Genomic DNA, 15,509 nt, shown 5'->3' with positions numbered 1-15,509 from the left:
TGGTATCCCAGTCCCCTCCACAGCCCCTCTCCTTGTATCCCAGTCCCCTCCACAGCCCCCCATCCTTGCATCCCAGCCCCTCCTTCTATGTATTCCAGTCCCCTCCACAGCCCCCCTTCTTGTATCCCAGTCCCCTCCACAGTCCCCCTCCTTGCATCCCAGCCCCTCCTTCCATGTATCCCAGTCTACTCTATAGCCCCCCTGGACACTCTGTACATCGCGCACCCCTGAACTCTGCACTCTTTACATTGTGCACCCCTGAACTCTGTACACAGTCACAGTGCACTCCTGAACTCTGTACATAGGACACCCCTGAACTCTGCACTCTGTACATAGTGCACTCCTGAACTCTGTACATAGTGTACCCCTGAACTCTGTACATAGTGCACTCCTGAACTCTGCACATAGCGCACCCCTGAACTCTGTACTCTGTACATAGCGCACCCCTGAACTCTGCACTCTGTACATAGTGCACTCCTGAACTCTGCACTCTGTACATAGTGCACTCCTGAACTCTGTACATAGCGTACCCCTGAACTCTGCACATAGCACACCCCTGAACTCTGTACTCTGTACATAGCGCACCCCTGAACTCTGCACTCTGTACATAGCGCACCCCTGTGCTTCTTTGGTAAGAATAAAATACAAAGTATGCATTGAAAGGTTTTTTCTCTATATTATCTTCCATTTGGTAGTCATATCCCAAAAGATTGTAAGAAGTGTCTTTTATGTGAGAAATAACGTATATAACAAGCCACCATTCCATAAACACATACCACATACACTGTATATATAATTGGAGGAAAATATGCTTATCAAGTAGTAAAAAATGCCTGTTCTACTCTGCTCTTACAATCCCTATGAACATGGCATAGAAAGTAACCACAATGAGAACAATGAACTGCCTCCAGTGGAGTGGTGAAGGCGGTAGGGTGGAGACTTCTCTATGTGCTGAGTCTGAGCCCCTCCTATTTCCCCAGGCAACTCTCATGACTCTCCTGGTTGCCATGGAGATGCAGAGTAACAAGGAAGCAGCACAGGAGTCAGGAGGAGGTTGGAGTTGTATGTGTTATATCACTATTTTATGTATATATTATTAGAATTATACTAGTTTAGATTTGCACCATTTAGTATTTCATTTTTATATTGTCATATATTATATCTATAGTATAGTGCCATAGAAATACAATATATATGGATCATTATTATATTTTTATATAGATATAGATTTGCAGTGTGTGATATGTCATTATTATATTGCCATATATTTGAGTTATAGTGCAAATCAATGATATTAATATTATTATATTTTTATATATAGTAATATAGGTTTCTAGCGCGTGATATTTCATGATTATATTGTCATATCTTCACATTATAGTGCTATACAGTTATGTTATATTATTGTTATTTGTATTATTTTTTAATTATATTTTCATACATTTATATATCATTATATTGATATCGATTTTCAACATGTGATATTTAATTTTTACATTGACATTACATAGTACATCAAATTATATTATTTACATTATTACATTAAAATATATTATTATCATAGTGTTATAGAAGTAAAATGTATGTTATATCATTATTATGGTGCTATAGATTTGAATTTTATGTTATACAGTATAACATTGCACCAGACCAATCATTTCAGCAGCAAATTCTCCCTTGTGTATGTAACACCCTACAGGTAGGTGCTAGGTAAATGTATAGTGGGCCTTGTCTGCCTAACAGCAGGGCTGTGATTTATTAGTCAGGGTGTCATGGTTTTCAGATGTGCCTGCTGAAGGGGGAGTCTCCTCACTGGCTCTGTGAGAGGCTTCTCATAGGGCAGTGGAGGAAACCCAATCAGGGGACACATCCAGGCTTGTAACTACCCCAGGAGGCAGATTGTGCTGCAAAGGATTCTGGGAGTGGGTATAAGTTTGGGGGTGGCACATGACCCAATGTCTTTGGCAGGAGCAGAGTCCCAGGAAGGAGAGTGCGTCTGTCTCTCCTCCTGTCTGAGGAAGGTGGATATCTCGGGGTGTCGCCTGAGAATCCAGGGAGTGCTGAGCTGAGCTGAGGGGATCCGGTGTGCCGAGAGCCTGCGGAGAGAGAGAGGGGTCCAGTCCCAGGAAAGCCTACACAGGTCGTGAGTACTGAGGATTGCCCCTGGGGGTCTGCCTGGAGTCAGAGGGGACCACTCCAGAAGAGGATCTGGAATCCAGAGTCAGCTAGCTGTAAAAGGGGGTACCTAGGTTGAGGACCCTGAAGTTGCAAAGGGGGTACATAGTCAGTGGACCCTGAAGAGTTCAAGGAGTAAAGGGGGCACCTGCAGTCTGGGCCCTAAATTGTACAGAGTGTGCCAGTCAGTGGTGTATTTTGGTTTTGTGCTTCCCTAGGCAAGACTAAAATTGGGCGCCCCCCTATGTAAATTTTCCCCACTCCTTTTTAACGGATGTGACTCCCTCCAAAATTGAAGGACTACAAGTCCCAGCATGAACCCCTGAGATCTCACGAGAGGGGGTGGGAGAGAGAGACGGGGGGGGGGGGTGAGGGAGAGAGAGAAGGGGGATGAAAGAGGTGGTGGGTGAGAGAAAGAGGGGGGTGGGTGAGGGAGAAAGAGAGAGAGGGGGGTTGAGAGAGAGAAGGGATGAGTGAGTATGGGGTGAGAGAGAGAGGGGGATGAGATAGAGAGGGGGGATGAGAGAGAGAGGGGATGAGAGAGAGAGGGGGGGATGAGAGAGAGAGAGGGGGTGAGAGGGGGGATGAGAGAGAGAGGGGAGATGAGAGAGAAAGGGGGGGTGATAGAGAGGGGAGATGAGAGAGAGAGGGGGTGAGAGGCAGGATGAGAGAGAGAGAGGGGGGATGAGAGAGAGAGAGAGGGGGTGAGAGGGGGGGATGAGAGAGAGAGAGGGGGAAGAGAGAGAGGGGGATGAGAGAGAGAGAGAGAGAGAGAGAGAGAGAGGGGGATGAGAGAGAGAGAGAGGGGGGGATGATAGAAAAATAGGGAGGGGGAGAGAGAGAAGGGGGTGAGTGAGAGAGGGAGAAGGGGGTGAGTGAGAGAGAGAGAGAGGGGGGGTGAGTGAGAGAGAGGCGGCTCTAGCAACCAGTGGCCAATAGAGTCTCTGGTGGAGGGGGTGGCTTTTTTGCTGCCCCCCTGCAATCTGCCGCCCTAGGCCTGGGCCTTGTTTGCCTAGGCCAAAATACAGCACTGGTGCCAGTTACAGTGACAGCTATACAGAGTTCTACAATATACTACCTCAAGCTGTGTCAGGCGGGGGAAAGTATTCAGTGACTTTCAAAGTACAACAGTGTCAGGAGTTCTACCGCTCTCAGTCTTGGATCTACTGGACTATGTCGTGAATTCAGCACTTTTTCTGTTATACAGAATATTCTCAGTGTCAGTGAGCGTTGGCTGGCATCAAGGAAGCGCCAACGGGCATTTAAGGAGAAAAGTCCAAATTGTAACTAGTTTGAGCCTCAAGGAGTATCACACGTATTCCTTTCTCCCATCCCCTTATTTCAATAAAACTACAAACAAAGATGCCGGAGTTGTCGCTGCTTCAGTTGTCACACCCAGGGTCACAGCTCACATGGGCTGGAAAGGACTCCGGTACTAATGGCAGACCCACATCAGGCCACTGGCATGAAAACCTTGCTGCATGTAGATATCCAAAAGCCCTGAGATTTTTGAATAAAAAGTATGCAGTTCATTAGATCTTTGTTGGATCAGGTTAGATCAATTGTTTGTGTTAGATCTCACACAGAAGAAGCAATATTTAGACCCCTTTCACACATGGAGTCCGTTCAGATCCACCTGTCAGTTTTTTTGGTGGATCGGAACAGATGCCCCATGCATCCCTATGGGGCATCGGATTTCAGCCGAGACATGTCCGCTGACATCCGATCTGTCCAAACCGAACGGATGGAAACCCTATTTTCCATCCGTCTGGCGGATGGGATCGGGTGAGAACGGACAGACGGTCCGTTCCCATCCGATTCCCCTATAGAGATGGATGGGGACCTGACAGCTGTGTCTCCGCACACAGCGCGGACACATAGCTGTCATCCGCCTGCTCAGCGGGGGATTGGCGGATCGATCCCCCGCTGAGAAAAACGGAGTCCACCTAGCAGACTCTGTGTGTGAAAGAGCCCTAACACTTATTTGATGGGGGGGGGGGCCCTAACCCGTCATCAGCCCCCCCTATCAAGAAATTGCCCAAACAGCTATTTTGGAAGCTAATTGTTTAGATCTGGTAAGATCAAGTGGTTTTAACGTTAGATCTCACATAATTAGAGACTTATTAGATGAATAATGAGGGGGCTGCCCCCCCTTATTAAATTTTCTGGCCAAAAATCATTCAGGCTAATAGATATTCGTTAGATCAAGTGGTTTTAACGTTAGATCTCACATAATTTTCAGAGATATTCCACATAAAAATAGAGATATTAGGTGGTGGCACATGAGGACAGGCTGCCCTCAACCACATGCAATTTTCTGGCCAAAAACCACTTGATCGCACCGGATCTAACGAATATCTATTAGCCTGAATGATTTTTGGCAAGAAAAATTTATAAGGGGGGGCCAGCCCCCCCTCCTCATTAATCACTTAATACATTTATATGTGAGATCTAACGTTAAAACCACTTGATCTTACCAGATCTAACAAATATCCATTACCCTGGATGATTTTTGGCCAGAAAATTGCATGGGGGGGTCAGCCCGTCCTTGTGTACCACCACCTAATATCTCTATTTTTATGTGGAATATCCCTGAAATCATGTGAGATCTAATGTTAATGTAGCAAGGTTTCCAGGCCTGTGGCCTGATGTGGGTCTGCCATTAGTACCGGTACTTTCTCCAGCCCATGTGAGCTGTGACCCTGGGTGTGACGACTGAAGCAGCGACAACTCCGGCATCTTTGTTTGTGGTTTTTATTTGATTTAAAGGGGAAGGGAGATGGGAATGAGTGGGATACTCCTTGAGGCTTGAACTAATTACATGTGGGACTTTACTCCTGAAAAATGCCCGTTGGCGCTTCCTTGACGCCAGCTGGCGCCAGCCAACACTCACTAACGCTGTATATATCCTGTAGAACACAGAAGTGCTGAATCCTCAACATTTAGTCCAGAAGATCCAGGACTTAGAACTGTAGAACTCCTGACACTGTTGTGCTGTAGAAGTCACTGAATACTGTCCCCCGCTTTGACCAGCTTGAGGTAGTATGAAGTAGAACTCTGTATAGCTGTACTTGCAACTGACACACTCTGTGCAGTTCAGGGCCCAACCGCAGGTGCCCCCTTTAACTTGAACTCTTCAGGGTCCACCGACTATGTACCCCCTCTGTAGCTTCAGGGTCCTCAACCTAGGTACCCCCTTTACAACTAGCTGGCACTGGATCCCAGAACCTTCTCCGGAGTGGTCCCCTCTAACTTCAGGCAGACCCCCAGGGGCAATCCTCAGTACTCACAACCTGTGTAGGCTTTCCTGGGACTGGACCCCTGTCTCTCTCCGCATGCTCTCGGCACACCGATCCATCTATGGCGAGCTTAGGAGGCATCAGCCAGAGGATGGGGGCTAGAGATGGTGACAACTGGAAATGGTTCCCATTGTACATCGCCGTGTTCCGGGGATCGAAGACTCTCTGGGCATTCTATAGGAAATCAGCAGTATGCACAGGGGCGTAACTACAGGGGTTGCAGGGGTCACAATTGCAACTAGGCACCATGCTCCAGGGGGCCTATGAGGCTCCCCTGTACACATGGATAGGAGGGGCGGTGGGGGCAGCATGTAGAGAAATCACTGTCCTCCTTTTTCCTCCTGTAGCTGCAGGAGGAACATGGAGGAGATTGGTTCCTCTGTATGCTGCCCCCACCGCCCCTCCTATACAGTTCACTTGTGTTCTGCTGTCTCTGGGCCCCTGTGCGCTCCCCTGATTCCCCCCCCCCACCTCCCCACTATGCTGCTGGCTTCCTCCCTCCCCTCTCCTGCTGGCTGCTGGAGGGGATGTGTCACAATAGAGAACCAGCTCCTTCCTTTTCTGAATGGACAGAGTCATAGTCAGTGACAGTGTAAAAAAATAAAATAACATGATAAAAAATAATACAATTAAAATACCAAAAAAAGGTCATACTTGGGACCAGGCCCTGGCATTCCACCACCGTGGGGAGGCACCAAGATGGCAAGAAGGGGGCCTACTGCAGAACTTTTGAAAGGGCCCCGCTGAGGGACCGTAATAAAGGGCCCTGCAACGAGAGTAAAGGGCCCCAGCATCAGCAGGAAGAGCCCCAGGCTGGAAGGGAAGGGCCCCGGCAGGGGTCCGGGGGGCCCTTCATGGTTTCTTGCACTTGGGCCCTGAAGGTTCTAGTTACGCCTCTGAGTATGCACACACATGGAGATGCCACTCTGTACATCAGTGGTGATTCTTTTTGTTTTTTTACTCATGGGTGTGCTGTAATATTGTATAAATATACAATATGATATCAATAAAATGATGATATATGTGATATATGATATCAATAAAATATCTGTAAATAGACACCTATACCAAGTAATCCACCAACTCGCTATGTGAATAAAGAAGGGTGACAACACTGCTCTGCAGACTCTGTGTCATTGTCCCACCCCTGCCTATAAAGTGGAAGCTGGAGGCTCCCACACCACGCTCTCATCCAACCTGTAAACCACCGAATTCCCTCCTCCCTCCTGCCCATCTGCCACTCTCACTGCAAGCCTCCTTTAGACTTTCATCTGATGTGTAGGAGCTCTGTACCAAAACAGTGTCTGGTTACGGAAGGTGGTGTCATCAGGTGCTAGATCCCATTTAGTTAGAGCCCTCCTGTAGTGATGGCATGGTGAGTCAGAACCCAGATATAGGCCAGGTAGGTAGGAGCCATGATGCAGTTGGGGCATGGGAGCCAAATACCTCATATGAGTACAGATCTAGCCGGCACGTGGAGGCCTGGACAGGGCTGAAGTTCGGGAGGAGTAAACCTGCACCCAGGGGAGTCGGTGTTCTGCCGAAAACTCCAACTTGCCGAGAACTCTAACCACATTATTTCCGGCGACTCTACACCAGGAATATCTGGAGATTTCAACCACTTGGTGTTTTCACAGAACAGCCGGCAGCGTATACATTCCGGTACATGTTATAATGAGTGGACATTTTAAGTCCGCTCGTTAGTAACCAACAACAAGGCAGCCTCCAAGGCGGCGACAACTAGCGGGCGGACTAACAATGTTCAATCATTAAAGCGCGCACCGGAGTGTACAGGCTGCTGGTGTTCTGTGAAAACACCAAGTGGTCAAATCTACAATTATTCCTGGTGTAGAGTGAATGGAAGTGATGTGGTGGAGTTCTCGGCAAGTTGGAGTATTCGGCAGAACCCTTATAGAGGTGGGGGATAGAGTGAGTTGCAATAGGCCAGGCCAAGAGTTCCTTGAGTGAGGCTATTACCCTGGCGCGGAAGGTGTATCCATTGAGGAGGTGACTACAGTGATCCTATTCCAGTGAGTACTACTAATCCCGGCTGGAGGGAGAGACTGTTTAAGGGAAGATGGCTACTTTAATGTGCTGCATATGCTTTCACATGTGACTAGTGTAGACCATTCACTAAATATGATTGACCTAACGTGGAGATTTCTTTCTTTGAGGATATAAAGGGTAATGGCTGGGAATGTGGTGTGGTGGCCTCTGGCACAGAGTGGGGCACAATGGGTACAGCCTCAGCAGGAGAGTCATTGTTCTAGCAAGGGAGGAGCAGGGCAAGGGGCTTGTGCTTTTGGCACCAACATCCAGCTAATTGCAAAGCCCCTCTAACAAGTGAATTCAGATTTTTAAAGCTAAACTTCAGCCTTACCATCCTACCCCACAATTGTAGCAAAGCCTCTCCTTTGTTGAAGCTGAATTCTCTCAATTCCCTGTAAACTAGCATTTTGATAATCCTATAAGCCTTTGAAGCTGCAGCAGCTAACTTGGGCCCAGCTTCAAATACCTTCTGAATGACTCCAGTCACCAACAGTCCCCTCTCCCCCTGATCCGTACTGTCACTGGCCAACCTCTTACAGCTATTGGCTTTCTCTGCCATCAATCGTTTTTTGCTTCATTTGCATGGGGCTGGTGTCAATCACTGCACTTCTGTACCCTAAATATTATATGAAAAGAAATATCCCTGACATCCCTTTAGACTTGCATGCTCCTATTTGCTGGCCTCTGGGGACTGCAGATATTATCAGTACAATCTGCCAATCAGTTGCTTGATTATACTCTAGATCTGATCAGCAGATTGCACTGCTTAAAGGATAAGTTCACCTTTGGGAACATGTAACATGTTCTTAATGCAGCAGCCGCTGCCTGATCCCCCGCACTCCATGTGACAGCAGTACTGGGAGAAGTTCCCTATACTAGCTGTCACTTTTTCTAAATTAGCACAGCTGTTCAGGGCTCCGCCCACATGGCCGCACCATTCATTTACCCAGCTTCTTTGTGGCTGTCTGCTTGTAGTTCTCAATGAACTACCACGGCGATGTCAGATTGTATCTTCTTGTCTGTATGGGATGTACAGGCACATAGATACAGTGACAGATCTGCAAAAGACATGCATGGCACCAGTGATCAGCAGGTTACTGTAAATGTTACAGAACCCTGTCTTGAGCATTATATTAAAGAACACATCCCCGTCAGCCCTTTAGACATGCATGGCAACAGGGAGAAAAATGCATGTCTAAAGGGGTGACGGGGATGTGTTCTTTAATATAATGCTCAAGGCAGGGTTCTGTAACCTTTACAGTAACCTGCTGGCCCCTCCCCTACCACGAAGCAAAGATCCATCACTTGGTCACCCATCAAAAGAGATATTTCTTGAAAATGAAATGATTTCATTGAAAATGTTTAATTGAATGTTGAAGGGGGAGGGGACGAGGGAAAGTATTATAAACATTTATCACACTTCAGCTTTCAAAATATGATTGCAGATCTTTCTCTGCTTATTGTTGTGTGCTGCCTACACACTACAACAGGGGTGTCAAGCTCAATTTAGTTGTGGGCCTCATTAGCAATATGGTTGCCCTCAGAGGGCCGGTTCTATCTGTAGCCCCCACCTTTAGAAGTCAAGAGTCTCCGACCCTCCCTTGCCATGTGCTGCTGGGGTGGAGCTGGGAAGCAGAAACTCCAGGGTCTGGAGGAGGACAAGAAGAGGGCTAGAGTCAGCTGCTGGAGTCTGCTGAATTCTGAGACCAGTGGAGGCAGAGGCGAGAGTGTGCACAGAGAGGTCCAGGATCTGTAGGAGAAGTTCTGTCCTACTCTCTGCTGCCGACTGCTGAGATGGGGGTGTGAAAGAGACAAGCCTCTCTGCAGCTGCATAGAGAAGCACAGGATCTGGGAGAGGAGTTCTGTTCTCCTCTCTGTGCTGCCCTCTACTGAGACAAGGTGGGGGCAGAGACGAGGGAGGTGCAGCAGATGCAGGACAGGTGCAAGGGCCACATAAAACAGCTTGGAGGGCCAGATCCGGCCCGCGGGCCTTGTGTTTGACACATGTGCACTACAAGATTAGTTATGTCATTTTACCACTTCAATTCAACCAATGACCCCACACACTATTATTGGTGAAATGTATTTCATAGTCACAAAATGAAATCACTGCTAAGATTGCAGTTCACAATTCTCAGCTCATACTGCACATGTTCCATTAGACGGGGGTCAGACTTTCCCTTCACATGTGATTATAAAGATCACACCACACTACAATTTCCACATGATAATGATCTCATAATGGGCTGGTTGCACTGGTTCCTGGCAACTTGTAGTACACATTGTGCCACCAGGGGGCACTGTATAACCAGTTTTGGCTCAGTGAGTGTCACATCTAACATGGATATTGGTATTGGTAAGTGATAAGGTTTGTAATGAAAAAGGAAAGGTTTAATATCATTAGCAGGGGCGTACATACCTTTGTGACCCGGCCCCATGCTCTAGGGGCCCATACGGCCCCCCTGTACACCTGGATAGGAGGGGCATTAGGGGTGGATTCCTCCATGTAGCTGCTGAATGCCCGCTTCTCCTCTTCTTCCTCCGCAGACACTCAGCAGTTCCTCCACATGCCAATCCCACCGCTTACCTATCCCTGTCCTTCTGCCCCGCACCCCTATGTCCTTCCCTAGCTCCCCTACCGGCAGCGCTGCCGGATTTCCCCCTCCCACCTCCTGCCCGCTGCTGTAGGGGAGCTGTCAGGATGGGGAGCAGGGAAGAGGCTGGTAAATATGTCAATTATCCACCCCTTCCTTGTCTTAATGAAAAGAGTCAGTGATCGGTCCTGAGTTTTTTTTTTAAATTCATTAATAGCTGAGGCATAGTAAACTGTGCTTGCTATGCTTTAGTTTGTGAATGAACGGGAAGCTCTGTACAGGGCTATTCCTGTTAATTCATTCTGTGCAGCTGAGGCTTCAGAGAAGAAACTGATGAATCTGTTCTCAGTCCCTTTCTCTGTCTCAAATTGAGACATCAGTGGTCTGTTTAGACCCCTCATATTTCACCAAAGCCTCCCAACAGGGCTCCTTAAAAAATAATAAAAAAAAAATTGTAAAAAAAATTATAAAATATAGAACAACAAAAATAAAAAATTACTGACACCAGTGGCGGAACTACCAGGGTCACAAAGGTTGCTCTTTGGTGTTCCACCACTGTGCGTGGACCCCAAGACGCCATTAAGGTGGCCCACTGTGGGGCTGTAAGAAAGGGTCCCACGATGGGAGTAAAGGGCCCCGGTATCGGTGGGAAGGGCCCCTGGTAGGAAGCCCCTTATGGTTTCTTGCACCGGGGCCCTGACCCTTTTAGTTACACCTCAGATCATCAGTATGTTGATGATGAGGGGAAAGGCAACATAGAGCATTGAACTTCAACTTTGATTAACCACTTGCCGACTATATACTGTATATATATACTGTATATGGCGGCAAGGCGGCTCCTCTGTGCAGGATCTGTACCTGATTTTGTACTTCCAGGTCTGGGGCGGCTCCCCGCTCCTGTTGTGATTGGACTCGCCGATCGTTCGGGACACAGGCAGAATGGCAGTCTGCTTATGTAAACAAGGTAGATCACCGTTCTGTGATAACGGAAGGCATGGATCCTGTGTTCCTACAAAGCAGGCACACCGATCTCTGCCTTCCCCTGGTAAAAGCACCTCCCCCACAGTTAGCAAGTACTCCCTAGGAACACATTTAACCCCATAGGTGTGCCCATTGCATTAGGGGGTGCATCCCAAAGCTCACACATGCCTTTCTCTGCAGCCCAGATGCACGGGACAGTGAATGAATGGGAAGTGCTCTGGGCTGAGCGGCTTCCTGTTCCTTCACAAACTGAATCATAGTTAACACAGTTTCTATGCTTCAGGTATAAATGAACACAGTGACTGAGTGTGTTTACTGTGTTCATTTAGAGAGGGAAGGTGTGTAAATTACATATTCTCTAGCCCATTCCCCCACTCCCCATCCTGAAACATCCCCTGCAGCAGATGGGGGGGGGGGGGGGGGAGGTAGGAAGTCAGCAGCACTGCAGGGCAGAGGGAAAAAACATGGGGGAAGTCCGGCAATAGGGGGAATTGGCACTGCGCATAGTGATTAGTGTGTGCCCAGGTACACATGGCACACCCAATTCGCACTCCTATGTTTAACCCTTTGATCGCCCCTGATGTTGACCCCTTCCCAGCCAGTGTCATTAGTACAGGGACATATTTTTAGCACTGATCACTGTATTGGTGTTGCTGATCCCCAAAAAGTGTCACTTAGTTTTCAATTTGTCTGCTGCAATGTCACAGTCCTGCTATAAGTTGCTGATTACTAGTAAAAAATAAATAAATAAAAATTCTGTAAATCTTTCCCCCAGTTTGTAGACGCTATAACTTTTGCACAAACCAATCAATATACGCTTACTGGGATTTTCTTTTTTTTTTTTTTTTTTTTTACCAAAAACATGTAGCAGAAAACATATTGGCCTAAACTGATGAAGACATTTTTTTTTTTTTAATTTTAATATATACTGTATATATTTTTTTTCAAAACTGTCGCTCTTTTTATGTTTATAGCGCAAAAAACAACCGCAGAGATGATCAAATATCACCAAAAGAAAGCTCTATTTGTGGGAAAAAAAGGACATACATTTTATTTGGGTACAGCGTCGCACAACTGTTCAATTGTCAGTTAAAATAATGCAGTGCCGCATCGCAAAAAATGGCCTGGTCAGAAAAGGGGGGTAAATCTTCCAGAGGGCAAGTGGTTAAAATCCTTGAAGGAATGAAACATTACATTGTAACAGTAATCTGGATACAGAAAGATATTATTTTATCTGATCAGTGACTGCCATGTGACTAACTGTGACACATTCCTTTATATATGTATCTTGTTATGTGCAGCAGACATATACAGTATATCATTGGACGAGGATTCTTGTGCTGCCCTTGGGAACCAATAGGATTTCAGCTGTCATTTTTTTCTTGAGCTGATACCAAAATGTGATTCAATCATTCCTTATCGGCAATAGCCGCCCTTTCCTTTACCGTTCTTATAGACGGTGCACAGATTATTGGGTGTCTTTTACAATGGACAGATTTTATATTCTGTATAGCGCCATCATCTTCTGTAGCGCTGCACAATAATGCAAACAAGGCTGAGTGATACAGATGAGTCAGGTGAGGAAGCATTTCCCATGACAGCTACATAGAGTTGCATAGCAAAGACGTAAACAGCAACATCAACATACAACAGACCTGTAGCAGTTCGCCATGTACAGTTCAGCCTGAATTTACGTCAGCTTTTTGTAAACGCCCGCAAAATCGCACCGCGCATTCATTGGAATAGGCTGCCCTGTGTGCATTGGCGTGCACAGCATATTGCATTAGGGTGTGCACCCCAAAGCTCAAACACGGTGTCAGTAGAGCAATGGATGGTGTCAGTAGTTTTTATTTTTTATTATGTTTTACAATTTTATTTCTTTAAAAAAAATATTTACAATTTGTTAGGAGCCCCATTTGGTCTTTGGTGAAACATCAGGGGTCTAAACAGGGGGAATCTGACCCACATGGGGTGATTAGGGTGTGCCCGGGCACATCTGGCACACCCTGTGCGCACGCCTATGCCTGTGTGCAACAAAACGCAGCAAAGTAGCTTGTGCACATTTTTACAGAGTTTTTCCATGTTTGACACACTTTTTTTTGCATTAAAAGAACATCTTTTTTTTTGCTGTGTTTGAGGTGCCATGACCAATCACTGAGAATGAATGGCAGCAATAACACAACAGGCGTTTCTTGTATGTTTTGTAAACGCACTCCAAATCGCACAATTTTGCACGTGGTAATGCAGGTTTAGATTTGCTGGGAAGTAACAGAATATTTTACTGTTAGGCTTCATTCACATTTAGCGTTTTAGGGTCTTGGGCACCTCAAATTGCACTGCAGTCGCAAAACGCAGGTTTGGGTGAACCTAAAATGCGGTGTTATTTTGCTGTGATTATTGCAAAATAAATTGCGGCAAACTGCAGTGTGCGATGCTTGTTGCCAAAAAGAAGCTCCTGCTCTTTTTCGGGTGACAAGCTTTGTGCATTGTGGTGTGCTGAGTTGGAGAGCGATTTGATAGACATCTGTGCTGGTTCCTGCACAGATTTCTATTGAAATCGACCCCCCGCCCCCCCCCCCCCCAAAGTTGCCAAAAGTATTGCAGGAACTACTTTTGGGAATCGGTGCGGACGGTGCAGTTGCAGGTTATAGGCTCAGATTTGGCATGTGATTTGACATGTCAAATCGCATGACAAATCGGCCCGATGTAAACGGGGGGGGGGGGGGGGGGTTTAATGCTTGTTTGGAAGAAAACTGGACTTTCTTAACCAAGAGCCGACCACCGACCAGCCATCGCAGATATACGGCGGCAGGTTCCCACGAATCAGTGTACCTGTACGGCGCTTCGTGGGAGCGATCGTTGGGCCGCGTGTGTCCCCTCATTTGCCAGTTGGGAAGCTGATCAGTAGGGCTGGCAGCCGCAATTGCTGCCGGGCACCCGCGATCACTCCCCATGTAGACAGAACGGCGGTCTGTCGTTGTGAACACAGCAGACCGTTGTCCTGTCCCAAGCTTACCTCTTTTTGTCAGGCTGTAACGGACACACTTAGCGAGGTTCTTGACACCGCTGTTCCTGCGGAACCTGCGGTCACCTTGCTCAATAACCTGGAGGATGTGGTGGGAGATAGATATGCGAAGTTCAGTGGCAGCTGGTGCTCAAAATGTTTGGGGGGGCGCAAACAGAAAAATGTAATAGGCATTGCTTTGCGGCAAAAAACGCTGTAAAAAATTGCGTGACTTTGAGGTCGCAAAAGTGTGAAAGGGGCCTACAGTAATTAAGGCATAGCGTGCCCCCTTTCAAAGCACAGAGACCAGCGTGCCCCCTTTCAATGCACACAGACCAGCGTGCCCCCTTTCAATGCACAGGGACCAGCGTGCCCCCTTTCAATGCACAGAGACCAGCGTGCCCCCTTTCAATGCACACAGACCAGCGTGCCCCCTTTCAATGCACAGGGATCAGCGTGCCCCCTTTCAATGCACAGAGACCAGCGTGCCCCCTTTCAATGCACAGAGACCAGCGTGCCCCCTTTCAATACACAGGGACCTGCGTGCCCCCTTTCAATGCACAGGGACCTGCGTGCCCCCCTTTCAATGCACAGGGACCAGCATGCCCCCTTTCAATGCACAGAGACCAGCGTGCCCCCTTTCAATGCACAGGGACCAGTGTGCCCCCTTTCAATGCACAGGGACCAGCGTGCCCCCTTTCAATACACAGATGCCAGCGTGCCCCCTTTCAATGCACAGATGTCAGCGTGCCCCCTTTCAATGCAGAGATGCCAGTGTGCCCCCTTTCAATGCAGAGATGCCAGCGTGCCCCCTTTCAATGCAGAGTGAACTGCGTGCCAAGCCCCCCCCCCCGAAACCAGTGCACTTACCTGTAGCGGCGGCTTCTCTTCAGTCCCCCGACATCTCCTCGAGTCCTCAGTCCTCCCGCCTCCTCCTCGGCCAATGGCATGGGGTTTGCCTTTCGGATAATCAGGAAGCGTATTGGACCCGCTTCCTGATTGGCCAGGAGGAGGATCCGTGTGACAATAGCGAATTTTCATTCGCTATTGTCACACAATGGGGGGGGGGGGGGGGCTCTGCGCCCCCCGGTCCACCCTTTGCTGAAGCCTATTAGAGCCTCTGGCCCTAATCAGGTGACTAAAAAAAAAAAAAAAAACGCCCCATTGAACTCCATGCGCCCGGCGCCCCGCATGTAAATTAGGGGGCCAGGCCCATGGATATGGGGGGGCGGCGCCCCACTGGCGAAGTTATGTATCACGTATGCTTTATTTTATGTGAGGAGAGAGATACTCTTGAGGTGGAAGTCATCTGACCCACCGACTCGTGCCACCTGGATAGCCGCAGTTGCTAAGACACTGCCTATTTATCGGCTTACCTATGAGAGCAGGAACTGTCCTAGGAAATTC

General features: G+C 47.7%; 1 protein-coding gene across 1 annotated transcript in view; it reads left to right on the top strand.

Moving 5' to 3' along the window:
* The first annotated feature begins 981 nt into the window (after window positions 1-981).
* SPA17 (sperm autoantigenic protein 17) overlaps window positions 982-15,509 on the top strand; it is a 142,317-nt gene continuing 127,789 nt past the window's right edge. Inside the window, exon 1 of the mRNA XM_082273539.1 lies at window positions 982-1,053. The gene's annotated coding sequence lies outside the window, so the exon portion shown is untranslated. The remainder of the gene's footprint in view (window positions 1,054-15,509) is intronic.

Source organism: Pelophylax lessonae (assembly GCF_965119305.1).
Source record: "Pelophylax lessonae genome assembly, chromosome: 12".
Classification (NCBI taxonomy): domain Eukaryota; kingdom Metazoa; phylum Chordata; class Amphibia; order Anura; family Ranidae; genus Pelophylax; species Pelophylax lessonae.
The sequence above is the reverse complement of the archived record's forward strand: the minus strand, read 5'-3'. Positions and strand labels throughout refer to the sequence as shown.